We start from the raw sequence: 27,585 nt of genomic DNA on the forward strand, positions 1-27,585 counted from the left end.
GGGTGATGGGGCTCTGAAGATGATCAGAAGGAAGGAGCCTGACACAAGGAGATTAAGAACCTGACTCATCCTCCCACCATTCAGAACACCAAGAGAGTTTCCAGGACGAGCAGAGAACTCAACCCAAAGCAGAAGAAGGGGTTGAGGTGCTTCGGCGCTGCTGTGAAATGGTGCTTGACATTGCAAAGGAGACAGGCACTTACAGATGTGGCACTTTCCCTTAGGGCACACTTTCCAACAGTGCCATCACCTCCAAATGACCCGCAGGCCATATGTGGAGCCACTGAACTAAGTCCTGGCTCCACCACCTTCTACAATAGGACTCAACCAATCACCTCACATTCACTTTGTGACGCTCGTCTCATCATGTACAAAATGTCATTAACACGCTCCCTGCCAACCCCATTGAGTTTTGTAAGGAACAAATGACAATGCTAAGGAAAAGGCATTGAGAACTATATGTCACTATTCAAATGCAAGGTGTCCGTGTGGTTAATTGCCATTATTATTGCTGTGTTCACTCAGCTAAGACCATAGGACCTAAAAAACCCCAGAGAACTTGCTGACGACTAATCGATGTCCAATTTGATTTAGTGGCTCAAGAAATCTTCAGCTAGTACGACTGAGTTTCATCAATCCCAGGCCATACATGGTGAATCATGATAAAAATCAGGAACACGAGACTTTAGGCGTAATTCTTTTTCATCACCCCGTAGTTCTTTCTCCTGGCTCAGTTCTAACTCCTGACTTGATCCTGGCCACCAGGGCCAAACTGCGAAGTAGGAGACTTCAGGGAAGCATTTTCCAAACTGTGCAGTCTGCTTTTACGATTTACGGACAGAGGCAGGGAAAGAGAGAGAGAGAAAGTAAAGGACTTTCTATTCTCACCACTGCCTCCCCAACCATTTCCTTGGCACAGCCTCGGAGGCCTTCTGTGATCTAGTGCTCACTTCACTTGCTCAGCTCCAGTCCCATGACCTTCACAGCAAACTCCCTCCCGCCTCAGTCCTGCTCACTCCTTCGCTGACGACAACATATGCAACAACGAAACAGGACCAATCTCTTTCTGGTTTCCTTGCCCTGCTTCACAGCACTAGATCACCGGCAGATGTAAACTATCCCTATTTGTTTCTTATCTGCCCCACTCATGTCACTGTAAGCTCCCCCACAATAAGGCTTTGTCCTGTTGACCACTGTAACCCCTGTGCCTGGCACATGAAGGGCTTTCAATAAATAATTGTTGAGTAAATGAACGAATGCATTTGTAAAATGGGTATATCAATTTCAAATGTCCTGTGCTCTTAGGAGGATTTTTTAAATTAAAAATATAAAGTAGTGTGAGGATCATGGCTCAGGATTGAAAGAAAGAATGCAAAATTCAGGCAGTTCATGGGCTTTGAAGTAAGAAAGCACGAGGGGCAGGGCAGAGCAAGGTAAGGGGTGAGCATAGAAGGTAAACGACAGGTTCCAGAGGGGGACCAGCTCATCTCGGGTCACCTAAGGATTTTCCAGTTTTAGGCCCCAAATCCCGCATCTCATGCAACCCCTCAGTCCCAGGCAAACTGAGACAGTTGGTCATCCTGGCTCTTAGCGTTTGAGTTCACCATTCACATTTATTAGCAATTTGACCTTGGGCAAGACATACTTGCTCTCTCTGATGTTAGTTTCCCATTTGTAATTGGGGATAGAAATATCTGGATCAAAAGTTTGTAGGGATTTCTTAAAAAGGACTACATAGACAACCCTTCACACATTGCTTGGTACATAATAACAGCAAACGGTGTTATTAAAGTGCCTGGCTTACGACTGGCATTCAATAAATGTCAGCTTAAAGGTGAGGGAAGATGCTCATTTTTTGCCACTTGGATGATGACTTTTCATAACAGAAACACACCATCTCAAAAGGTTTAATAAAGAGTACTTCATGGTAACAGTTTCATACTAAGCTTGCCATTCTGTTTGCAGAGCTTTAGCATAATTCTTCATCTAAAAGAAAAGTGTTTTTCTTTTCATAGTCTTCATTATTATGAAAAAACTGTGCAGTGCAGTAAAAAAAAGTAAAAATTATATGAACCTTTATAAAATTTTGTACATTTCAAAGCATAATTTAAATATTTTTTACCTGTAAGTGCAAGTAATTCATTCAAAGTCCTTCAAATAAAGTTGGGACAGGCTGGGAATACTATGCTTTAGGAAAGCATAATTCTTCTCATCAACAAAAACAAATGTTCCAACTAGTTCCATGAAATAAAAGCCTTTCAAATAGTCACTTGGAATTGATTTGAAAAAAAAAGTTCTCTTGTCTGTTTCTGTTAATGCCCACATGAGTTTTACTAGTTGCAACTGAAATCACAAAAACCCCGACCTTGGTGCTTAGCTGGCAAGAAGCCAGGATAATGAAATTAATAACATATGCTGAAGAACCCATTTGTAACAATTTTTCCATTAAAAAAAAATGAGGCAGCTCCAAGCTACTGACAGGCTTTCCCCCGCTGCCCCCACTTGATTTTCTTCTGCCTTCTACCTCTGAGCGTGGAAGCCGTGGTTCTTAGTTACTTTCACAGTTCACATGACTCCAACGTTTAAGCAACCCTGTCGCTGTTAGGCAAAACGGTTATTTTTGTTGTTGTTGTTGTTGTAGGTTTTTTTTAGGTCAGAGTTGAATTCTTCGAGTCTCTGCCAACCAGGGACACTCCCCAGTTTGGAACCTAGCCGTCTGCTAGGGACACTTGTGAAAACACAGTCTCGGTTGGGTTGGCTGGTCTCACCCGTCAGCAGCCTGTCCTGGAACTCTTCTGTAGGTAACTGTCAAATCACAGGGCCCATGACCAAAGGGACACACATCTCGAGAAGACCCTCTGAAGCCCTCTCGGAGCTTCTTCACCCTCACTTTAGGCACGTCGCTGGCAGGCCCGGTGAGCTAACATGCAAATGTGTGATAAATTAGAGGTGGCAAATCAGGAGGAAAGAAACAAGCAGACTGATATAGCAGCAAAAAGCAAGAGCTGAGAGCTAAGCAGGAGCCGGCGACGTGCTAAAGTCAGGCAGAGGACAAACACAGTGCTCTCCATCACTATCAGGAGAAGAACTTTTACCAGCTCAGCAGTGTGGGAGGGCATCACAGGATTTCCGGAAGCCAGAGGCTCTAAATGACTGGTGTATGGTGACAGGTGTCCATGCAGACAAACCTGAGTCACAAGGAGACATCAGGTTCGGTATTCACCGTTGAAGAATATGGGCAAGACTGTCATGCATGTTGTCACAGTTGTTAATGTAAAGATATATATATATACACACACACATCTTTACTAGAAAGCAACTCATATATTACAAACGTGTTTGTGTGATTGTGTATGCACAGAATGTCTTCAGAAGGACACCCACCAAGAATGGATCTCTCTGGTCTGTGCTAGAGAGTGAAAAGGAAAGAGGACTTCTACTGCATATGATTCTGCTTCACTGAAGTTTTCAAAATGAGCACATTTAGTTTCATAGTAAAAATATTTAAGTATTTGCTAAGAAGACTAAAGCATTGTTGCATTTTTACGTACAATACCTTATCGGCGAGCCTGTCAGCTGGCAGGACCTGGGTGGACAGGGTCACTATTCATCCTTCCTACACCCACTTATTGAACCTCCGTACTGTGCTGTGTCCCTGGATAACATCTCTGTTCTATATGCCAGGAGGAAAATATAAATTAGATCTCGTCCTTTCTCTCAAGAAACTAATAATCGAGTAAGAAGCTGAGAGGATAAGAAAAGCGTGACGTGGAACGGAGAGAAGTGAGGGCAGAAAGACTTAGAACCTTGAAGACCGTCAGGACAGGCTGCAGCCAAGGGGGATGCCCGGCGGCCATGGGAGCAGGGGAGCACCAGGCAATGAGGTGACAGAGGGCAAAGGGGCTCTGCTGAGGGAATGGCAGGGAGAGGGTTGAAAGCAAACTGCCGTGAGGTTCAAAGGGTTCAGAGGTCAGAGTTCCCCAAACAGGGGCCCCTTGTTTGGGGCCTAGTTTGTTCCACTTAGGGCAGCCTTAGTGAACCCCAGAAAAGATAGCTCAAAAAAGCCTTCCTTTGTGTTCCTGTGGGTTTACCCACACCCCACCCACTGCTCTTCTTGGGGACCCAACTCCCTCTGCTACCGCCAGACACTAGGACCCTTGAAGGCAGCAGCAAGCCTGTGCAAGGCACTGACACATTTAACAGATGCTCTTTTCATAAATAATTTTTTAGAAAGCACTGGTAACTTGTAAAGGCTCCACCTCGTAGCTCTGCCTGAATATCGGTCCCCTCTTGAGCTATTTTCTTCTTCCTCTTTTGAAATCAAGATAAACTATGACAAAATTCAACCAAAGGTTCTCCCCAATCAAAGAAGGCCCCAACACTTGGATCAAGGGTCTTATGTGTCTATCATGCTATTCGAAAGATAAGAAGGATGGAAATAAACTGGTATCAAAGGCATGCCATCTTCTTGAAGGTTCTCCCTTCACTCCACTGACTTCTGGGAGTTTATATGATGATGAGGTGGGGAGTGGGGGAGGGAAAGACGATATTTAGTTGAAGGTTGTCAAAACATTGAGTAGTGGACCTGTTCATTAACTCTAATTCAGAGAGGAACATATGCATTTGAGCTCTGCAGCACAAATTAAAAACAGCATTTCATGAGTGCTGTCTGTTGTAGCGACAAAAGACTAAACACCACATAGAGTTCCTCTGGAGGGAATACGAAAGCTTTACCGAGGACACATGGCTGATTATAGCAAGAAAGGAGGTGTGTCAGGAGAAGGGAAATCACAGCTGTGTGTGTGGCGGTGTGAATGTGTGGAAGGAAGAGCACAGAGAAGCCGAATGACATCAAAAATCATTTGTTTAGGAATCTAGAATTACTTTGGGGACAGAAAACTGGGGGTGTGATGAACCATGTGGCGGTGGGCAGGTAGGTTATAGACACTGAATGTCGGAACATGTAATGGAAAGAAAGTCATGACATGCAAAAGAGAAGCGGTGTGTCACGTGACAAAAGACAGCTAGAAGGCTCTGTGCTACAAGACGTGTGCATTGTGGCTATAAAACTCACATTTTCGTAAATATTTCCAAAAGGTCCTTAAAAATCATACTAGAAAAACTTAACCTAAGTAAGTTTTAAAGCTGTTGAGGATGAAAAAAGACATTTACTATTATAATCGAGACATTAATATAGAGAGAATGCAAGAATGATAAGTCAGAGAGGATAAACCAATATGGAATCAAATCAAGGATACTTACAAACCAGAATAAATCTGGAAACTGTAAAGATGATGAAAAAGCCCAAATTATTCTGTAGATTCTTCTCAAAAAGAATCTACGGCAGCCAAGGCAAAATCAGTGTAGGAGGAAGGAGGATTGAAGAAAAGAATCAAAGATGCCTTCGTTGCCAAAGGCAAGGAAGACCAGGATACCTCTCGGTATTTTTATATTCAGTACTAACAAATGCACATGATTGCCAGGCACTCTTCACAGTACCCCACAAATATGAAATCACAGAACCCACACAGCAACCCGATACAGTAGTTACACTAGGATTATGTTCTCCAGATAGAATGGATGGAAGAAGAAACTGAAACCCCAAAGGTTTAAGTATGTTTTTCAAGATGACCAGCTTAAGCGGCAGAGCAGGCTAGAACCCAGCATCCACGCTTTTAACCTCTATGTTCTATTAACTAACTTCTGCCCTCAACCATACATCTAGCACAGTCTGGAGGACTAGTACGTTTTTCTCATTCAAGCTCGTGATGTAATGATCGCTGCTATGTATTAGGGCTACCTCCCCCAGTGATCACCTAACTATTAAATTACCCTTATTTAAATATATTTATCCTCATCTCTTTTTTCCTTCATTCATAAAGCAAACATTTACGGATTGTCTATTCTCTCCCTAGACATATGTTTGGCTCCATGGGAAACAGATAAATTGTAGAATATAGTTTCTGCTTTCAGAGACCACATGCTACTTGGAGACGGCTAACTGCTGTTACAATCCCAACATTTCAGTGGCTTCCCAGGATACAACGTTACCTTTCCCATTCTGTGAGGCTTGCATGGGAAGGAAGGCAGAGCAGAGCATCTCTACTGCAGAGTTGATTAGGAAGGCGAATTCTCTTGGTCATGGGCTCTGCCCTCCTCCAGGAGCTGGTTCCATTCCGCTGTTCTGTGTGGAAAGAGAGGAGAGTTACCTTTGGGAGGCTCATAAGGGCCAGGTGGAGGGGTGCACCTGGTTGATGCTCCTGTTTCATTGGCCAGCTCTCAGGTCCAAGGCCACATCTGACAAGCAGGTGGTGCCCAAGAAGAGCCAAAAAACACCTGCTGCAGTCCGTGATCAGGAAGAGACTCCATGGGCCTTTACTTTTGGTACCAGCTGCTGTATTAATGAGGACTTGAAGACAGAAACAGAAACCGCTCTAGGATGTTCAGGTGGGAAGGGATTCAATACAGGGGATCAGAGTCTTACCCTTGGAAGAGTGGACTGTGCAGAGGTCAGGGAAGCTGCTGCTAATGTTCAGGAAATTGGGAAGGGCAGGAGCCTCAGGGAGATGACCTGCTGATGACCTCCCTGCCTGGATGGCTGGAGTTGGTGGTGTCTAGGAAATGCTGGCAAAATCACCAAGTGTCTTCTGGCCCCCTGCTGAAGCCACCCGACTTCCTGCCCCTGCCAGAGCAGCAACGGCCCCCGCTTCCTTCCACCAGGCAAATCTCACACAGATCTGCCGCTGGAAGCTGGTGGCATGGATACTGCAAAACGTGGTTTTCAGGCCTTCCACTCCTGCAGGAGGAAGGAACAAGGATGTGCAAGAGGTTCCGGGATGTCAACAGATGATCCAACACGGGCAAGGCATTTTTGCCTTCTTTATATGAGTTTTACTTTGGAAATGAGAAATGGAAAACTTTATGTGTTAGAATCCTATTTATTAGAGCTATATTATTCTTTCACTCACAGTTGCTAAACTCTCTTTGTTTTGTTTTAAAAGTAATATTAGGGAAGTTAGCATATCTCATTTGTGCTTGAGAAGTTGTGCTTAATTTGGGGGTTAAGACTGATTCGTTCCCTAAGATGTTCTGAGGAGAACACATAAATAAGTATAAAAGTCATAAAATTCAGCACAGATGTCATCTATCTACCATTAAATTGCTGGGCAGTAACCAGTCAATGAACTAAATTAATATTAACACGCACTCCTGACCATTACCAGCAAGAGTGGCCTCAGTTGTGTCTAATTTTAGCTCCCACCTCCCAGGGAAAGGTCAGTCCTATCACAGACTCCATGTTATTGGTGATTTGCCGGTGGGAGGGGCTGCGATGGACCTTGCTCAGTCAAATGAGGGGTTTCTTTTTTTCCTGAATTCTCTGATCGTCACTATTTTTAACCACAGCTTAAATTCAATTTTAGTGGTCCTGGGTGACTTTGTTGCCTTATCGCTCACTGTGCTGAAGTATCTCCCCAGCTTAGGGTCGTTAGGTCAGGAGGATTCCAGTGAGCAAGCCCCGTTGCAGATCACTGTGTAAATAGAACAGTCAGGAGTCTAGGGCCGCTCTCCTCCAGATGCCTGCCATGGAAATGGTGGTTGTGCACAATCACTGGTGCAAATGTGACTTTCTGGTTGGTGAGCTTGGCCAAATGGTTCTCAGGACCTACTCAAGTGTGACAGCTCTAGGCATCAGTGTGAGCAAACTCTGAGCATGTCCGCCTCGGTGAGGTCTTCCGTGGGGCTGAAGGCAGAATGTAAGCATTTTGCTTTTATTATGAATGATGAGTACATATTTGCTAGTGTTTACTAAAAAGAGTAATAATAAAACAACTAACGCTTATATAGAGTTACTGTCAGACACGGGGTTGGAACTGTTTTAGCCACATTTTACAGACCCACTCAGATGCGAATAAGCTACTAAGTTGTCCAAAGTCACGGGTGGAATTAGTCTGGTTTCGGAGTCCAAGCTCTTAACCAACGTGCTGATGCATGGTCCTCAACTGCAGTTATGTTGGCTGCCTGGGGCACATGAGTCATCTACCTCAATGTCTGGAAATATCATCCTCAGTGAAGAAGTTTTACAGGGAGAGATTGAATCAGCAGCCTGATCTATTGTCACAATCCTGAATTAAGCGTAGGCTAGGCCTTCCTTTGAGTGACTCCCATCCTTGTTGGCAATGACTGGCTTCCTGTTACAATCACAGGACAAGCAGGGCGGGAATGGGGGAGGTGAACTTCAATGAGACTTCCGCCAGGAACCCATTCTGAATTAGAACATTAATATGAAAAGTTACCTTAGAGTAACTCAGGGTAGTTCTGGGTCATCAATATATAACTTCATCGCAAATGAATCTATTGATCTATCAATAATTTTAATGTAAATCCATCTGTAGCTGTCTAATATGCCAAGTGGAAGGCACTATTTGTAATAGTAAAAGATTGAAATCAACATGAATGTCTAATAATAGTGTACTGGTTAAATAAATGATAGCATAAACTTACAATGAAGTGTGCAATTTAAAAATTGAGGAAGCCCTCTATATATTAGTGGAATTATACTGTTAAGGTATAAAACGAGGTTTAGAGAAATGGATACATTATGTTACTATTTATATAAAAGGGATAATAAAAACGAGAAGCTATAACTGTACTGGCTTACACAGCTGTACAACTCTTCCAGAAGGATAAATAAGAAAACCACAATAGGGGTTACCTGTGGAGTGATGGGACCTGAGAAGTCAGGGAACAGGATGGGAGAATGACTCTTCACTCTATGCTGTTATATCTTTTTTGATGTCTGAACCATGGAAATTGTCCCCTATATTGAAAATTGATTAGAAAATTAAAAGAAGCATTTACTGAATACTTGGGTGTAGACTACTATAGCTAGGCACTATGAGGGGCGATAGAAAAGACAAGATTCTCAAAGTCTTTATTTGGGCAAACAAAACATATACCACTTAACGCTTACTTAATAAGCAATAGAAAGAAACACAAACTAGGGCAAGACAAACCGCTGCCATAAATGCTAAGGGCACGCAGAGCAATGGCAACAGAGAGTGTGCTGAGTCTAATCAGAGACGGCTTCCCAAGGGAACTGAATGGCAGGCCTTGGTGTCATAAACTGTGTGGCCTTGGGTAAGATTGAGAGGCTGGTGCCTGGAGAGGGGAACACTGGTAGCTTGAGGCTCACAGTGCAAGAATGAGAGAAAGGAGCCATATTCATCTTATTTATGTAGGAGTTGAGCTTGGTCTTGGTTTATTTATTTTCCACACTGCTATCTAACGGGATTCTAGTGTTGCTTATAATACTTTCAATCAACTCTCTTCCATGTTCCACGTACATATTTATATCATTTAAAAAAGACAATAATTTTACTCTTTCCTTTCCAATTTTTATGTCTCTAGTTTCTTTCTCTATTTTAATTGCATTGGTCGGCACCTCCAATACAGTGTTAAATAATGGTAGTGATACTGGGTATCTTTATTTCTCCTAATTTAGAGGGAATCTTCTGACTGGCTATTGAGATAAGGTATATTTTATTATGTTAAGCAGCAATTTAGTTGTGTTAATTAAGTACTTATTTGTTTTTTAAAATAAGAATGGATATTGAATTATTGTGTTAAATGCCTTTTCGGCATCTATGGAAAGGATCATATTTTTTTATTTTAGAACTATGAATACAATGGATTATGACAGATTTACATTATTGAACCATCCTTACATTTCTGGAGTTATCTCCACTAGATTATATTCTTTTCTTCTTCTATTCTTTTAGGATGTTGCTATATTCTTTTTGCTAATATTTTATTCAAAAGTTTTATATTGATATTCATAAATGAGAGGTCCACATAGTTTTCTGTCAGGGGCTGTGGCAGACAGACTTTAAGGTGACCTTGTGGTGTTTACGCTCTTGAATGATTGACTTCCCTTGAGTGTGGTTTGGACCCATGACTTGCTTCTAGCCAACAGAATATGGCAAAGGTGATGTGATATAACTCCATATTTATATTACATTATATAAATCTCCATCTCGCTAACAAACTTTCTCTAGAATCTCTCTCTCCATTGGTGGCTTTGAAAAAGCAAATTACCGTGAATTCTATAGCCACAAAGAAATGAATTCTGCCAACAACCTAGGTGAGCTTGGAAACAGATTGTTCCCTAATCAGGCATCTGGATGAGAATACAGCCCAGCTGATATGTTTATGGCAGCTAAATCATGCCTGGACTCCTGACCCAGGGATAATATGACATCATAAATGTGCGTTGTTTTAGGCTGCTAAATTTGTGGTAATTTATTATGTAGTAGAAAAACTATTATGGGGACAATCCTTATTAGGCTTTGGTATCAAGGTATCTTTACATTTTTCTGGAGAAGATGTGGATGCTTTCCTTCATTATCTGTGCTCTGAAACTGATTAAATAATGTTATCTTCCAAAAGTTTGGTGAAAACCCTTTGTTAACCTGTCTTCACCTGGTGCTTTTTGGAAAGGAAATTCTTTGACAGTTTTCTCTATTTCTTCTATGTAATGTGATTTTTCTATTTGTTCTGGAGTCAGCTTTGGTAAATTGCATTTTCCAATAAAAATGCTCTTTTCCTATGAATTTTTTAATTTATTGGTATAGAATTGGGCATAAATATTCTCTATAATTCTCTTAATTTCCTTCATTTCTGAATTGGATAAAGAAGATATAGTATATATATACAATGGAATACTACTCAGCAATAAAAAAGGATAAAATCGTCCCATTCACAACAACATGGATGGACCTTGAAGGTATTATGTTAAGTGAAATAAGCCAGATAGAGAAAGACTAACTCTGTATGACTCCACTCATAGGTGGAAGTTAACATTTAGACAAAGAGAACTGATTGGTGGTTACCAGGGGAAAGGGGGGGTGGGGGGAGGGCACAAAGGGTGAAGTGGTGTACCTACAACATGACTAACAATAATGTACAAGTGAAATTTCACAAGATTGTAAACTATCATAATCTTAGTAAAAAGAAAAAAATTAGCTTAGTGAGTGCTTTAAACAAAAATAGTTTTTGAATTTATTTATGGGTTTCATTTATTCATTAGTTTATTTATTTTCTAATTAATGCCATCTTTATTAATTCCTTTCTAATATCGTTATTCCTTTTCTTACCTTTTAATACATATGCATAATTTTTTTAGTCTTCTGTTTATTGACAAAATATTTTAAGACTAAAATATTTTATCTGAACACTGTGTTAGCTATATCTCATAAGTCCTACTGATCATCATTTTGTAGATATTTTATAATATTTTATAATTTCAGATTAAATTTTCTCTTTGAGCAAGTTGTTGTTAAGAACTTTCTCTCACAACTAGAAGGACCTGCAACTAAGATATACAACTGTGTACAGGGTGGGTTTGGGGAGATAAAGCAGAAAAAAAAAAAAAGAACTTTCTGATTTCCAGGAAGTGGAGGCATTTTGTGGTTGCTTTTGTTAATTTCTAGTGTCACTGCATTGTGATCAGAGGACATTTTCTGTGTTAATTTTAGTTTTTGGAGTATACTAAGATTTTCTTTCTTGCCCAGTATGATTGAGGTCTGTGGAAAGGTTTATTGGCACTTGAAAACAAAATGCATTCTCTATTTTCATGGTTCAGTGCTCAGTATATATCACTTGAATTCTGACGTTAAATATTGCTGTGAAGATCTATGAGAGAAGACGGATTTTTTTTTCTCCATATAAGTCATATCTTCTCCCAGCTGCCTAAAGGATTCTTTATTTTTTAAGTCCAGTAACTTTACTAAAAATGTTCAGGTATTGAATATTTGTAACATGTGACCTGCCCTTTATATTTAGACTCAAGCGATTTTATTTTAGAAATGTTTTCTTGAATTGTATCTTTAAATGTTTGATCTATTCCATTTACCTCTTTCATAGACTCCAATTATGCATATGGTGTATCTCCTTTTCTTATTTTCCATTACCAACAATTTTCTAATTCTTTTTAACCATTTATTTTAATTGTTTTTTATTTATTTTTGTCATTTCTCTTATCTGTGTCCATTGTTGTTTTTCCTCAATGTTTATTAACTTTTGAGCTCCTTCTAATTCATTCTTCATTTTTTGATGCTTTTCTTTTTCCTACTTTCTTATCAAGTGATGCTAGTTTACCTACTACTATTGTCTCTCCATCTCTGTCCAAAGTTCTTCCTTTTTGTGGTCTTCATTCACAGAGGTCTCTGGTATATTTATTTTTTAAAACATTTGTAAAGGAAAATATTTGTTTAAAATTTAGTCTGTTCCATGGCAACATTTTTTTTTTTAACTTGGTAAGTGTTTTTGTTAATAAATGTTGCTGCTTGTTTCCTCCTTTTTTCTTATGGCTTCTCTGCATTGACGTGTGCTGATTCTGTCTATGGTTTATCACTGTATGAACTGAGAGTTTGTGGGCCTGTTATAATAAGAGTTTCCTGTAAGTAGGGCGGGATGAAGTAGGGCTCTAGAATAGCTGGTTTTTGTTTTTATTTTTGTTTTTGTTTTTTTGGTATCATAGACCCTGCCTTATCCTCAGCTACCACAAACCTAGGCTGCCTCCTGCAAATATGGCATCTGTATGGTGCTTTTTATAAAGCCTTCTCTTCTCTTTTTCAGACTTAATCATTCTACTTGGTTAGGGTCAAGGATGGCGGCTTCTGTTTTCAGCTAGCTCCTCCTGTTTCTGCACCCCCTTTTGAAGATAGAGACAAACATTTTGACCCTCAGGTGTAACTCTCCACTTTGTGAAGTGTATTTTGGCTTCACATTCAACAATCTGGCCCCACCATCACTCTCCACTGTTCTCCACTTCCTTCCATCTTTTGCATGAAGTTTACCAATTTGGGCAACCTTTAGAAATTTTGTGACTCCAAGTGTTGTTAAAAATGGAGTTTGTGCTTTTGTTTTTAATTTTGCTAGTTTTCCTTTTGATAGTACCCAAGAATAAAAGAGGAAAATCCTGAGTATAAATTGCTATGTCCATATGAGAAGTCAACCAATAAATGCTCCTTGAGCAACTCTGACCAGCAACCTCTAGTAAAGTTACATCACCTCTATGGAGTAACTATATATTTACTGCATTGTGGCAAACATCTAGTTTTATTTCTTTTATTTTTTTTCTGTCTTGCTTCCTCTCCCTCATACTGTGATTATGTGGGGGCTATCAATTTCATTACCTTACTTCCTGAATACAAGACTAGGCACATGATCTTATTGCTTTATGTGAAGTACTTAGCCCAGTTTAGGCTCAAGACCCAAGCAGCATCAATCAGAGCTCTTTGGGGAAATTATTATAGAGAGTAAAGGGAAATGATCTTTCTTTCTTCCAGATTTCAAGCTATACAAATCCTGTAAGCCTGTTGCTGCTTGTGGTTATCTTTTCCTTCACATGGGAAAAGGCTTGCCTGAGAATGAAGAAATGGAGGAAGAGAGGACAATTCCTGATGACAGCATCTGAATGCCTGGATCCAACTATGCCTGAAACTAATATGGTATTGTTATGTGACCCAATAAATTCTCTCTTTTCCTTAAACCAATTTAAATTGGGGTTTTGTCTCTTGCAACCCAAGCAATCATGACTGATTCTAGGATCTTTAAGTTTTTAAGATTTATTATTGACTTTATTTCTTCTAAATTCAAAGCATTTTCCTACTATTTTGAGCCATGAATGTGAAATCAAACAGATTTTAATATTTTTAATTAATTTTAATTAATATTTATAATTAAATTATACCTTTATAAGTGTACAGCTTTATTTTAAAATTTGTTTTCTCTTATCACATCATTAAAAGTCATTCTTAGATTTGTACATATTAAACATCACTGTTTATTTAAAGAAAATTTTATGATGTTAAAACGGCAAACAACTATGAAATTTTCTTAAGAATGTCAGATAATCTTCCCACTATTTTGAATTCCTTTAATGTGTCCCCTCAGATGTAGCTCTGACTTTTCAGAATGTATGTCCAATAATTTCCTATTAATTAAAATATAGCTAGGTGGCATCATTATCTTCAGAAAGAAGAACATTGTACAGCCTTGAATTCCTAGGAGGTAAACTTGCCTTCGGTAGATGTGTAATGCCAGACCAGTGGTTATTTTCCTGTGATGCTTGAGCCAGATGGAAATATTTGCAACTCTCTGTGCCACAAAAGGCTTGAGCAATTACGGTTGCTGGAGGTCACTCCACCTCCAACGACTACTTGGTGGAAAGTGTGGGTTTTCAGAGTCTGAGAATGAAAAGACACTTGTATAGAAGCAGCGTTCCTTACTGAAAAGCAGGGTTTACAATTTATACACCTGGTTTTGGTCATTAAGCAGGGACTTTTCAATGGCAATGCAAACAAGGTTGTACTTCAAAATCAGATAAGTCTTAGATTAATCTTACTTCCATTATGATTAGAAGGTATCCCCAAAGACAGCACTAAAGGGAGCCCAGGTCTCCCAGCCACCAAGTTAGTTCTGCGTCCATGCTTCATCTCCCGTCCTCAAGGCATTGGGAATACGTGCCCCTCCCCTTCCTCCAGACACACTGTAGATACCCCTGTTATGATTAGTTTTCTCCTTCCAAGCTGTCCACAGTGTTGGATTTAGCCCGATTTGAATGGATGAACAGGTTGGGGCAGGAGAGCATAGGCCATACACGGGAGCCCCAGCGTGGCCCAGGGTTTGTCTTGTGTGACATTTTTGGATAATGATATGCATGACTCAGGATTTGGAAGGGAGATTATAATAAGGGAAAAAGTTTATGGTGCTTACTAACCGCCAGGCACTCTATATCTACTAACATGTTTCATTCAAGTTCTATCATGGAAGAACACAGCTTATAAGACAAGCACTGATACTCTTCCCATTTCACAGACGAAGGAACTAACAGTTCAAACAAATTGCCCGACTTCACTCTTCAAATAGGTAGTTGACTGGGAATTCAAACCCAGGTAGGCTGCTTCAGAGGGTAGCCTCTTAACCACTACTTTCTTCTTTCTCCAATGGGGTATTTGATTCTCTTACTTAATAACGTGTTTTCAGAAAATGAAATTGAGCAATATTTGAGGAGGAAAAGGAAGGTTGACTGTAAAAACAAGACAAGTTTTCAGAGAGTGAGAAAGAGTTACGGAGAAGGAGCTGGAGGGGAAACAACTAAACATTTGTCTCTGTCTCTGTCTGTCTCTGTCTCTGTCGGTCTCTCTGTCTCTGTCTCTCTCTCTATCTCCATCTCCCCCTTAAATGATCCTGAAGGTATTAACACAGAGGTAGGCTCAGAGGGAGCAGAAGTGAACAGAGAAGGTGCAAAGATTAAAACATTATCTTTTACATTCTTAACTGAGAGTGAATTTCAAATATAAATCCTTCAAAATCCGTTAAATCAAACAGGAATAGATTTTCAGGAACCAAGCCATTCAGTAAGTTATCAGCAGGTCTAATTTGTATTCACTCAATGATTTGGTTTGTACCTAGTACAAAAATAGCTTCCGTGGCAAATAAGTACAAAAAACTGAAAAAATCTTAAAGCAATATGCTAAGTGTTTCTTATTAAGTTTAACTGCCACATGCCTAACCAGATTAATATAATTTTGGGAAAGAGAGTTTTAACATAGAAATTGTGAGTGCTCAACTTATGCTAGTGGTATTTACTGTAAACTTCCAACATAAAACCCAAAAGTTTTAGCACTGTTCTATGGTGGAGATATTTACTTGTGCATTCATGTGTTAATTATCAGTATGTCACTGGTCATTTCAGCATTGAAAGGATTAGGTACAGGCAAGATGGAAATGATATGTATTGCCTTAAATGTGTTTTAAGACCATTAGAGCTTTTCCTTTGCCCTTATTAAAAAAATATCTTTTTACGTCGTTAATAGTATTCCAGGCACTTCTGGCAAGCTTAAATGTTGGGAATGATATAACATTTTGAAGAGTATTTTGAAGAGATGATATCAACATCGTGTTGGGCAGAGAACCTGGGAATGTCTGAATCATCTGCCAGACCAATAACCCCTGTCTGGGGGTCGCTGCGAGGGCTACTGTACAAGACGATGACTGGCAAAAGCAAGAATTAATGCTGCCTATCATTAGCTGGCCTAGCAGACTAGTGCAGAGCTTCAGCGAGTCAGGAAGGATAAAGCACAGGAGTCTTTTTCTTTTTATTATAGGTAGGTCTTAAAACCAAAGCAGATCGTATGTGAGCTTTGTCTACTTCAACCCTAAACACCAGACCTATTACATGGATATTGCCACTGCAGTAGAAGAAGAGATAAATCCAAGGCATATCCATCAACACAGAGGAAAAGGATAGAGGGTAACCAAGGCACCATGGACAAGGACAGCAGCCCCGGGCTCGACTGCCACGTAGAAGAATAAACATCCTCAAGAGAAAAGAATGAAGGTGCCCACCTGGGAGCAGTCCTGGCTCTCTTATCATTCTGGTTGAATAAATGAAACATAGCTGCTTTGTCCTATTAAGAAAAGAAAGCAGACTAAGAAGATGGAAAGTGACAGGGCAGTGATGGCTATTTCAGACATTGGAGACAGAAAGGGACTCTCCAAGGAAATGAGATTTAAGTGGATAGCTACCTCCCATGAAGGAGTTACTCCAGCATAGATGTGGAGAAGAGTGTTCCTGGAAGTAGGACTACTGAGTATAAAGGCCTTGCCATGGGAACAAGCTGGAGCATTTCAGGATGAGCAAGAAGTCCAGGGTGGCTGGAGGGGACTGAGGCAGAGGAGAGTGCTGGAAGATGAGCTGGAGAGGAAGGCAGCCGTGAAAAGAACTTGGATTTTATTCTCACCGTAGGGGGGAAGCTATTGGCAGACTTTTAAGCAGAGTGTGACAGGAATTAGGAATTTCTTTGTTTTTAAGAGATCACTCTGACCTTCCTGCTGAGAACAGATCCCAGGAGGGGAGGGAAGAATGGATTCGGGAGATCAAGGAGGAAGTTCCTGCATTCATTTAAAACATGATGGGCGTGTGGGCTAACAATCCAGCATTCAAGTAGAGATGGGGATATGGCCCTTGAGAGACAAATTTAGCAGTGTCAGAGATGTTCCACCAGCATCATTGTGGAGCTGTTTCCCTAGTCTTTGGGCACTATGTAGCCACAGGGGACCAATGAAACGGACAGTTCAGTCCCCAAGGCCTTTCATGAATGCCGTTTTAATGTTGTCTCCAGAAACTTCTGATAGGGCTCAGTACAGGATATGAATATTTCCCCCAAGGTAACATTATACAGAATCTCCAATTGTTACCTTCCATTCTATATTCCATCTTGATTTATGCTCTGCTTTAATTCTATCCAAGTTCACCAGAGACGGTCATACAGTGAGTGCCAGATTACAACACAGCCCAAGTAACCCTTGGGCCAACATCAAGTGTCTGGTGTTTCCTGCCACCCTATAAAATTTAACATTACAACCCCCCTCACTGTCAAACTCTCACAAAGTCCCTACAATGAATCAAGTCCCCCTATCTCCCACAAACAAATTTTAACCCCAACCCCAAATGAATCTTCCCTCCCTTCATCCCACTGAGCAATGAGGGTCTGCAATATGAAAATCTTTATACCAAGGCCACGGCCCTGCCTGTTCCTCCTTTTCTGTCACTGGAGCCTGTGTAGCAACTTCAGCAAATTACAAAGCTTGATCATCCCGGCTCTAGGTCTGTTATATTTTTCACTTTTCCAAAATTCCACAGGGTTGACAGCACCCATAAGAACATTACTAGTCTAACCTAATATCCATTCAATACCAGTCAATACAATTGAATGGATATAAATCAAACCAAAATATAAATCATTCAAGTTTCCACACCATTATGCAATAGGAACCTTTTCTAGAATAAAAGCCTGAGACCCACAGATATCTTACAAAATCCTCTCATCAAAGTCAGAATAAAACAACTCAAAACCATGGCCTCCAGGAGCCCACGTGACCTCATCCTTATCTACCTCTCCAAACTCATCCTGTATCACAGCCTCTCATTTGGTGTGTCCAGGAACATATAGGATGACCAACTCTTCCCAGTTTGCCCAGGACTTTCCTTGTTTTAGCCCTGGAAGTCCTGTGTCCTGAGAAGCCCCCAGTTCTGGGCAAACTTGGATGGATGGTCCCCCTACTACGAGCTTGCTTTCTTTTTCTCACACGTGTAGGCTGGTTTCCCTGCATGGAGCCTTCTTTTCCCAGATGCTTCCCGGGCTCACTGCTTCTCATCATCCAGTGCTCTAGCCAAACAAGTCTTTGCAGAAAGGCCACCTCTAACCACCTGTATTATTATTAGTAGCATTGATCAGTATCTGATATTATATCTTTTATTTTTCCTTTTAATTATTTATTGTATATCTTCTCCTCTAGTATGTACACTCCATGAAGTATTTTATCTTCTTCTCTGTTGTATCTCCACCTCAAAAACAGTGCCTAACACATGGCAGGTTCCCCAAAAATATATGTTGAGTTCATGGATAATTTTTTTATTCTTTTAAAATAAATAAATACACTTATTTATTTTAGTCTTTATGTCCTGAACCATAAACATCATAATTATCACTATTATCACAAACTGCAATTTTATTCGTTCACTCAACAGTTTAAAATTTCAGAGCTAGTAAAATTTTATGGGCTATGGCAAGCCAGCAAGTAGGGGAAGTCACCAGATTCAGTCAGTCAATGATGCAAGGCTTAACCAGATGGACAAAAGATTTGAGCAGTACTTAATGAAGAGATTGCTTCCTTCATGTCCTTTTGGAACCATTATGGCTCACCTTCCCCTTTCTAATATGAATCAGTTCTTTACAATATAGATACTACTTTCGGCAAACATTGTCTGTGGTCCCACAGAGGACAGAAGGCTCGCCACTCGCCACGTCCTTGAACGATTATTCCAAGCATACTCAGTACCAGATGCCTAGAACAAGTTCTGGAAGCTTCCTCAAGTCCCAGCCTTTTTGTTGATATTTCTAAGATTTTTCCAAAATAGAGTTGCTCCAGGGCCTACAGATTTGTGCAGCTCAACTTCCCACACCAGGCCATTTAGAAACCCTCCCTCCATGTCCGCCATGTTCCTACCTCGGTCTTGGGCTCTGGAGTGGCTACTAGAAAGCCTATACACCAGAAAGACGCCAGATGATTTTGCAACCCCCAAAGGATATTAGGCACGAGAGAGTGGGCTACAAAGAGGTCTTCTTTTACCTTAAATTCTGAGCTTATGTTGTCAGGTATAAGGTTTGACAACTTGGAAGTCCCTCCTAGCAATGGATGACTGACCTCGTTTGAAAAACCGATTGGAATAAACCTCAGCCAGGGTGGCCTCTCCTCAGCCTTACAGATGGACAGAAGGCTGGAGGGGTGGAGAGGCCCGGATGGGGTGGCTACAGCACTGCACCTCCAGCAGATTCTCTGGTGACCCTGCCAGGAAGGTAGGTGGACCCCTGACGATAAATAGATTGGGACAGCCTATTTTAAAATAGGCGCCGGGACCCTGGCTACACAATGTTTACTGCGTCGTCTCCTGGAGGTGACTAAGTGGGCAGGCATCTCCCGGAGGCCGGCCAGGGGAGCCTTCCCCGTCTCCCACGCGCTGCTGCCTTCCTGCCGCCGGCTGTGCAAGGAAGCAGGAGGTACAGCTGCTCTCTCCAGGTTCTCCGAAGACCATCAGTGGGAATGGCGAAAGCTAAAGGGGGAGACCACAACTTATCTGCAAATTCTTTCAAAACCATGTTTCCCCCTAAACTGCGTGGTCCTCTTTGCTGGAGGCTTGGGATGTTGGCTTGTGGCTTGGGAAAAGTACCGAGGCGCATCCCGGCCCGGAGCCCCCGCAGAGACTGTAGCGACGCTGCTGTGATTGCGCAGGAGTGGCCTTACCACCTGGCCCAGCTCCGGGGACTTCGGAGGCAGAACCCAGCCCCTCCCTGTTTTTCCTCTCACCAGACCTCAGTCCTTCTCAACCTCAGGGGCTTTGGTCTGTGCCGTAAGAAATGAAACATATTTCCCAATGTGTTTTCTTTCTTTTTTAATAAAAATATCAAAGGCATACTTATCGGTGGCTGAGGAGGGAAAGCTGCGGCGAAGGCTATTTTTTAACTGGAACATGCCCCGTGCTGTGACACACTCATCCAGGGGCGGTGGAAGATTGATGGCTGGACATGTGGAGGGAGCTGCCGCTGATGGAAATCAGACAACTGCAAGCTGTGAGGCGGAGCGGGGAAGCCGTTCCAACCACAGCCAGCCCGGCCGAGTGGGCCGGGAGCTCAGGGCAGCTGGCAGCCCCAGGCCCAGGGCAGAGCCTGGCTCTGTGGCCTCCAGGCTACACACCCCTCTGTGTCTCCATCTCACCTGTACCTTTTTAAAAAGCCCACGGCCCACAGAACACTGCCTGTCAATCACCCATCACAGGCTTCAGGACTCACAGGAAAAAGAAACAGTCCACTTTCACCAGCAGAGAAAGAGAGAAAAACGATAAACGCCACTGCTTCCCTGGCCTCCAGCCCGGATGCTCCTGTCCTGTAATTTTGTGCAGGTTCTTTCATTTGCTTTTCAATGAGCAGGGGCTGAGAGGAAGGAAGTCCTGGGAAACGGTCAGCGCGCTGCTGGGCACCCATCACCAGGACGGCAGCCGGGGCTCAGGGTTGTTAACAATTGTGCAGCTATGCACTTGAACTGAGACATTTTTATTTCATTAGGGGTGTCAGTTTACAGCCATTAGCTGAGCAGCTCAGCCTGGCCCGAAAGGCCTTTTTGTGCCTTATCATCAAATCTCTCCTCCATTATTCAGGTCTTTAAAAAAGAGAGAAAGGGAGGGAGAGCAGCTTTAAATACATTACGTTTTGTGACTTGTCTCTATCTTCTGGCCCAAATAGTCTAAAATAGGTTTTATTAGAAATCGTTATTTAAATCCTTGCCCAGGAGCATATCGATCTCCCGTTATAATGGTTCCCAGATCGCGGAAAGCAGCAGAGAGGGTCTCCAATGGGCTGACACAATGTCAGTGACAATTCATTTTTTTGCCAGTTAGGATGCTGGTTTAATATCCTGAAAAAGGCACTTAACACCACCCCTTCATAACATCTGTCAGGGCCCGTCCCGTGGCTTGTTTCTCACACTGTGGGCTCCCCGGCAGCCTGGGGCCTTCCTCTGAAACTCGGCCTCCCTCAGACCGTCACCCAGCCCGCCCCGGGCCGAACCCTTGGGGACCAGCTGTTACAACTTTCCAGGACACTCCTAAATTTTCTAAATGTGTGCCATATAAAAATAAAATTTAGGACAGTAAGTGTTCAGGAGCTTTGTATGTAAGGATATGACTCACCCAGAGTCTCGGGGTCATTATTCCACATTCTCGTAAAGCACCCACAGCTTCATTTTGGGCCTCAGAACAGGTCAGCAGGAAGTCCAGGACTGAAGATTTGGGTCAGTGGATCATTTTATCCCTTACCGTTTTTTAAAATACCCTTTTTACTTGGAAAAACATTTTAAATACAAAAATGTTCAAAGAAAATTATACTCGACACTGGGATTTAGCAATTGTTAAGATTTCATCTCATTTACTATAATTTGCTCACACTGTTATACGCACACACATTCATACACTGTCACACACACTCACACACAAACACAAACACACACACACATGCAAAATCACACACACACACTCATGCAATTTTTTCTGGCCCATTTGAAACGAAGTTGCAGCCATCCTGACACTTTATCTCTAAGTACATTAGTGAGCATTTGCTAAGAACCATATAACAACAATACCTTGTCACACCTAAGAAAATTAAGAATAATTTCATAATATCTTCCACTGTCCATTCCATGTTCACACATCCCTAATTGACCCCCAAATACTTTTATAGCTATTTTCCCCTTAATCCAAGATCCGGTCAAGATTCACATATTGCATCTGGTTGTTTTTTTGTTTTGTTTTTCTTTATGATGACTCTGTTAAGAATCCAGGTCAGGGGCTGGCCCCGTGGCTGAGTGGTCAAGTTCGCGTGCTCCAATGTGGCGGCCCAGGGTTTCGCTGATTCGGATCCTGGGTGTGGACATGGCACCACTTGTCAGGCCATGCTGAGGTGGCCTCCCACATGCCACAACTAGAAGGACCCACAACTAAAATGTACAACTATGTACTGGGGGAACTTGGGGAGAAAAAGCAGGGAAAAAAAAAAAGAAGATTGGCAACAGTTGTTAGCTCAGGTGCCAATCTTGAAAAAAAAAAAAAAAGAATCCAGGTCAACTGTCTTTTAGAGTGTCTCTTCATATTTTTGGTAAACTGTGTTACTGAAATATAACATACAGTGAAGTAGACAGGTCTTAAGGGAACTGTTCCATTAACTTTTACAAAGTGAACACACCTTTGTCGCTTATACGCAGATCAAGTTATGTAAAATCACCTGGGCCCATCAGCCCCCCTCAGGCTCCATCCCAGACCTTGCCCTCAGCCAAAAGTCAGCCCTCCTCTGACTTCCACCCCCAGAGATTAATTTCCTCCCCTTCATCCTTCAAACCCTGTTCAGTTAGTGCTGCAGGTGGCACAGGGAGTCTGCTGTCGCCGGAGTCCTGATGAGACCTCTTTTAAGTATACTACACCAAAGTTGATCTCTCGTCTATTTCAGAGGCCTGGTGTGAACCTGTCTTTAAAAATAATTAGGCAAATGCTGGTAAAATAAAATCTATGTAAGCTAGTAAAATGAAAAAACTTTAAGTGATTTTTCCTCCCTTCAAATTGCAATTTTGTCATAGTGCTTCTTATAAATTTTTTAAAGAATGTATAATATTGTTAAAGTTTTAATATTTTTTCTCAACTGGATAATAGCTCATGAAGCTGTTATGTTAATTGCATTGGATTCCTTGGCAAGTCTAACAGTGTTTTTTTTTAAGATAAGAATAAAGCCTTAAGAGATCTGGACCCTAGGATGCCTTTTAAATGCTCTCTCCTTCCTTTTAGGGAATTAGACCATAAAACAGAAAGAAGATCACTGAGTGGAATACATCATTATGTTATAACTGAAAATTTTTACTTAGAGCAATTGAAAACAGGTTCTTCACGAACAAGCCATGAAAAGAACACATCATATGGCCATGGCCTTCATTTAAAGCCATGGCTTCTCTCTGATGATTTATTTTTGCCAAGAAGTAAAGAATTATTCGTGTCTTTTCAAAGCTATATTCTACATTCATTATAGTTGTTGAATCTCTCTGCTCATAATTTTTAGGGAGATATGAAGGGATGTTTTATACTAAAATTTTAAATATCAGGAGATAGCTGATGATTTTTAAGCATCCATTTAATATTTATATTCCACATGGAATCAACTTGCATCGAACAGAATTTGACCACAGAGGGATGATGGTTGCCTCTTTATTATGGTTCTTTACTTCCCTAACAAATGTTATTAGTGTTTTGACTCTGAATATAATCTTATTTTGGAAGCTGCTTGTAACACAAAAGGAAAAAGCTCAGAGTTGGCTCAGGTTGACTCACAGTCTTTGAATGCCACAAACTACAGTATTTAAGAACTGGATCAGAGTCACCATTTTGAATGAATAAAGTGATGACCAAGTTCAAATAAAATTGGAGCAGAAATTAGGATTTGATATCACATTCTTATAGAGAGGGTCCTGAAATGTTTAAAGCAATAAGTAGGGTTTGCCGGCTCCTTTAAGTAATGGCCCTTCAACCACATTAGGGAGTTTAACCAATTTCCAACTTCAACCTGAGAGCAACTACTACAAACTCCATTGAATCGTCACACATTCTCCACATCATCCAACGCAAACTTGTTTCTGACATTCATCGAAATCCCAATATGGCTGCCGCTTTACGAACCATTTCTCAATCTTCTCATTCAAGTCGTCATTCTCTTTTCTCTACATAAACTGTTAACTGGTTTCCCTAAGTAACTGAATAAGGTAATTATTAACCTTCCATACCAAAGCTTTGAAGTAGAATTTTTGGTTTTAACCTTGGTTAGATAATAATACAACAATTACATCTAATTTTAGCATTTCAGTGTAAAATTATTCTGTTCTATAAGCAAAAGAAGAGAAATAAAGTACAAAACAGTAGAAAGTATTCAAATTGTTTTGACAAGACTAGAAGTCGAATGCTCCTGGTAAGCAGTAGATGGTCCTCGAACTCACGTAATAGTCACACCCTGCACATATTTGAAACCTTTGCGGAAAACAACGACTGTAGTTTTCAGTACACAGCAAAATGGTAAGATTTCTGTTGTGATCGAATATTAAACGTCTTCTTGTTTAGCTATCTTATAATAAATATCTTACGTTTTTAAGGACATAAATTGATGTATTAAAAATATGTTATAGTGAATATATTTCCTGGCGAATATAATGCTTATTACTTTTGTCGTGGATAATTTGCTAGAAAATGTGATGCTGAATGAAACGATGAGAAAAAAGAGAATTGAAAAATAGAAACATGCAAAGAAATCATCTTTCAAATATGAGATTGATGTTAATAGTAATATTTAGTGTTGCCTTCATAGAAAATACATAGTTATTTTTAGTGGGAAGTAATCTTGGAAAATGTTCCTTAACTTTTTATTTTATAATCAGAGACATTAAAACGATGTGATTTGCCCAAGTTTCCACAGGGAGATGATGAAAAATTTGAAAACCTATGCATTCAACTACTATTTCCTGAGCATCTACTATGTGATAACACCCTGCACTTGGTCCCTGAACTCCTAATCCCTTAATTTTTCTTTTATTCTAGAAGAATGTTTTGGTTGTAAATAATGTAAATTTAAACTCAGACTGGCCTAAAAAATAAAGGGTATTTGTTAGCTCATGGGACTGAAGCAATTCTAGAGGAAATGTGGTTATTTGATCTATTTGTTTTATCTTCCATATGCCCACTTCATACTTTGGTGGGCTCCCCATAATTCCAAGAATAAATGCTTCCTCACCCACATTGGAGAGAGGCGAGGGAGTGATAAAGAGAGAAAATCAAATTGGATTATATGCCCATCCATCCCTGGCTCTACTGGGTGGCCGTAAAGGCTAGAAAGATTGGGAAAGAGGTATTTGATATAACAAATTTCTAATGAATTTGAAATAAAACTATAAGTTAAAAATATACTTTTGAATACAATTATATTGATATTTCTTCACTACTTTCTGTTGATGTTATTTGTTGTTGTTGTTATTGTGGTAAGAACACTTAACGTGAGATCTACCCTTTTAAATTTTTAAGTGCACAACACAGTATTAGTAATTCTAGGCACATGTTTTACGGTACATCTCTCGAACTTACTTATCTTGTATAACTGAAACCTTATGCCTGTTGAACACCAGCTCCTTATTTCTCCCTCTCCCCAGCTCCTGGCAACCATTTTACTCTCTGTTTCTATAAATTTGACTATTTTAGTTTAGATACCTCATTCAATGGAATCATGCAGCATTCACCCTTCTGTCACTGGCTTACTTCACTTAGCATAATGTCCTTCAGGTCCATCCATGTTGTCACATATGGTAGGATTTGCTCTTTTGTAAGGCTGAATAATAGTTCATTGTAAATATATACCATGTTTTCTTTATCCATTCATCCATCGATGGACATTTAGGGTCTTTCTGTGTCTTGGCTACTGTGAATAACATCGCAATGAGTATGGGAGTACAGATGTCTCTTCAAGATCCCAATTTCAATTCTTTTGGATACATTCCCAGAAGTGAGATTGCTGGGATCATATGGTAGTTCTGTTTTTAACTTTTTTGACAACCTGATCAAAATGGGCAAAATACTTAAATAGGCATTTCTCCAAAGAACATATACAAGTGGCCAACAGGTACATGAAAAGATGACCAACATCACTAATCATCAGTGAAATGGAAATCAAAATCACAATGAGATATTACCTCATGCCTGTTAGGATGGCTATTTAAAAAAAATAATAGTAATGAGTGTTGGAGAGGGTGTGGAGAAATTGGAACCGTGGTGCACTGTTGGTAGAAATGTAAAATGGCACAGCCACTATGGAAAATGGAATGGAGGTTCCTCAAAAAAAGATAGCTGCATTTTTCTATGTCTCATTAATCTCTCTACCTGAAATACTCATCATTGAATGCCAACACAGAAGCAACAGTTGATATTGAGAAAGATATAAGTGTGGTGTTGGCGTGGGATAAGGCAAAAAGTTAACAAAGAAGAAGAAAAGAAAAGAAAAGCTATTTGAGAAAACCAGGAGAGATGAAGTAGTCTGAAGTAAATTCAGAATTTGTGGTTATTAGCTACTAGAAACATCATTAGCCATGAAGCTTCCATAGATAACATCAATGATGCTGTCACTTAAATTCAAGAATCATTATTTTCTGACTTATTTGGGTGCTAAATGTAAGCATAAAAGGACAAGACAAAAGAAGAAAACGTGTAGATATGACCCTACTTCATCAAAATACACGTGACCACCAAACCTCAAATATACATTTTATGCAGATGTTTGCCAGAATGTAAAGATCAATTTCAACATCAATCTGTTTTTCCTGTTAAAATGAAAATTTCCTTGATATAAAAAAGATCTGACTCCCTCAAGGACAAAATTAGTGGTAGGAAATATTTCAAATCAAATTATTTCTCAGTCTTAGATTCTCCAGCTTACCCCATCACTTCACTTTACTATGTAAGAGAGCCACAAAGCAATAAAGTGAGAAAATGGAAAGGAAAGAAGACTTTACACAGAAGGAAGAAAGGGGGAATCGCCATGGAGGACACTTTGGAACCACTTCCATCCAAAGGCATTCCCAAAATTTGACTTATCATCTCAAATTTCTTGCTGCCTCCATGCCCTGCCCCCTGTGACAATTTGAGTCACAGAAACCTAGTGGGTCACAAACTGGTTTGATTTTTTTAATGCTGTCTTCTGAATATAGCTATTTTCTCTAAAAGTGGTTTTAAGGAAGTATAAAAGTTGGCTTGGTTTGGTTTCAAAATGTTTTTCTAAAGCAGTGTGGTCTAGCCAGAGTTCCTTCTTCACTACCTCTCATTCTTTAACTCCTTTGCTATTTGGCTTTCCACTCTAAATATTAAACTGAAACTGTTCTCTCAAAAATCACCAGTCATCTCCTAATCACCAGATTCCAAAGTCTTTCCTTTATCTCCATCCTTCTCAACTTCTCTTAGTTGATGGTCCTCAGACATGACCACGCCCCAGCCAATTCTAAGGGGAAGCTTGCGTTGAGAATGACTGTGATAGCTGGTCCTGACGACGATCACCTGAAAGCTTCAGGAACTCTTCCCTCCCTTCACCGTGGTGACTGTGCAGCTACTTCTGCTATAATTCTAAGCACTTCCATGTCTCTTGCTTCTCCTAACTCCCTAAATCTCAATTGCCACTCTCTCCTCATCCACCCTCAAAGCTTTAAAATCCTCTCAAAAGGAGCATCTCCTCCTCCATCTTCTTTCCAGAACTCCAACTTGCGTTTCCTATAACCTGCTGGAACTAGACACCTGAATATTCTAACGACCTCTCCAATTAACATGTAGCCTTTCTTTGCTCACCAAATCCGTCTCTTTCTGCTTGCTGAACAGCTCCTATTCTTAATTTTCCTTTTCAAAAA

The sequence above is a fragment of the Equus asinus genome, chromosome 24 (assembly GCF_041296235.1).
Source record: "Equus asinus isolate D_3611 breed Donkey chromosome 24, EquAss-T2T_v2, whole genome shotgun sequence".
Lineage (NCBI taxonomy): Eukaryota > Metazoa > Chordata > Mammalia > Perissodactyla > Equidae > Equus > Equus asinus.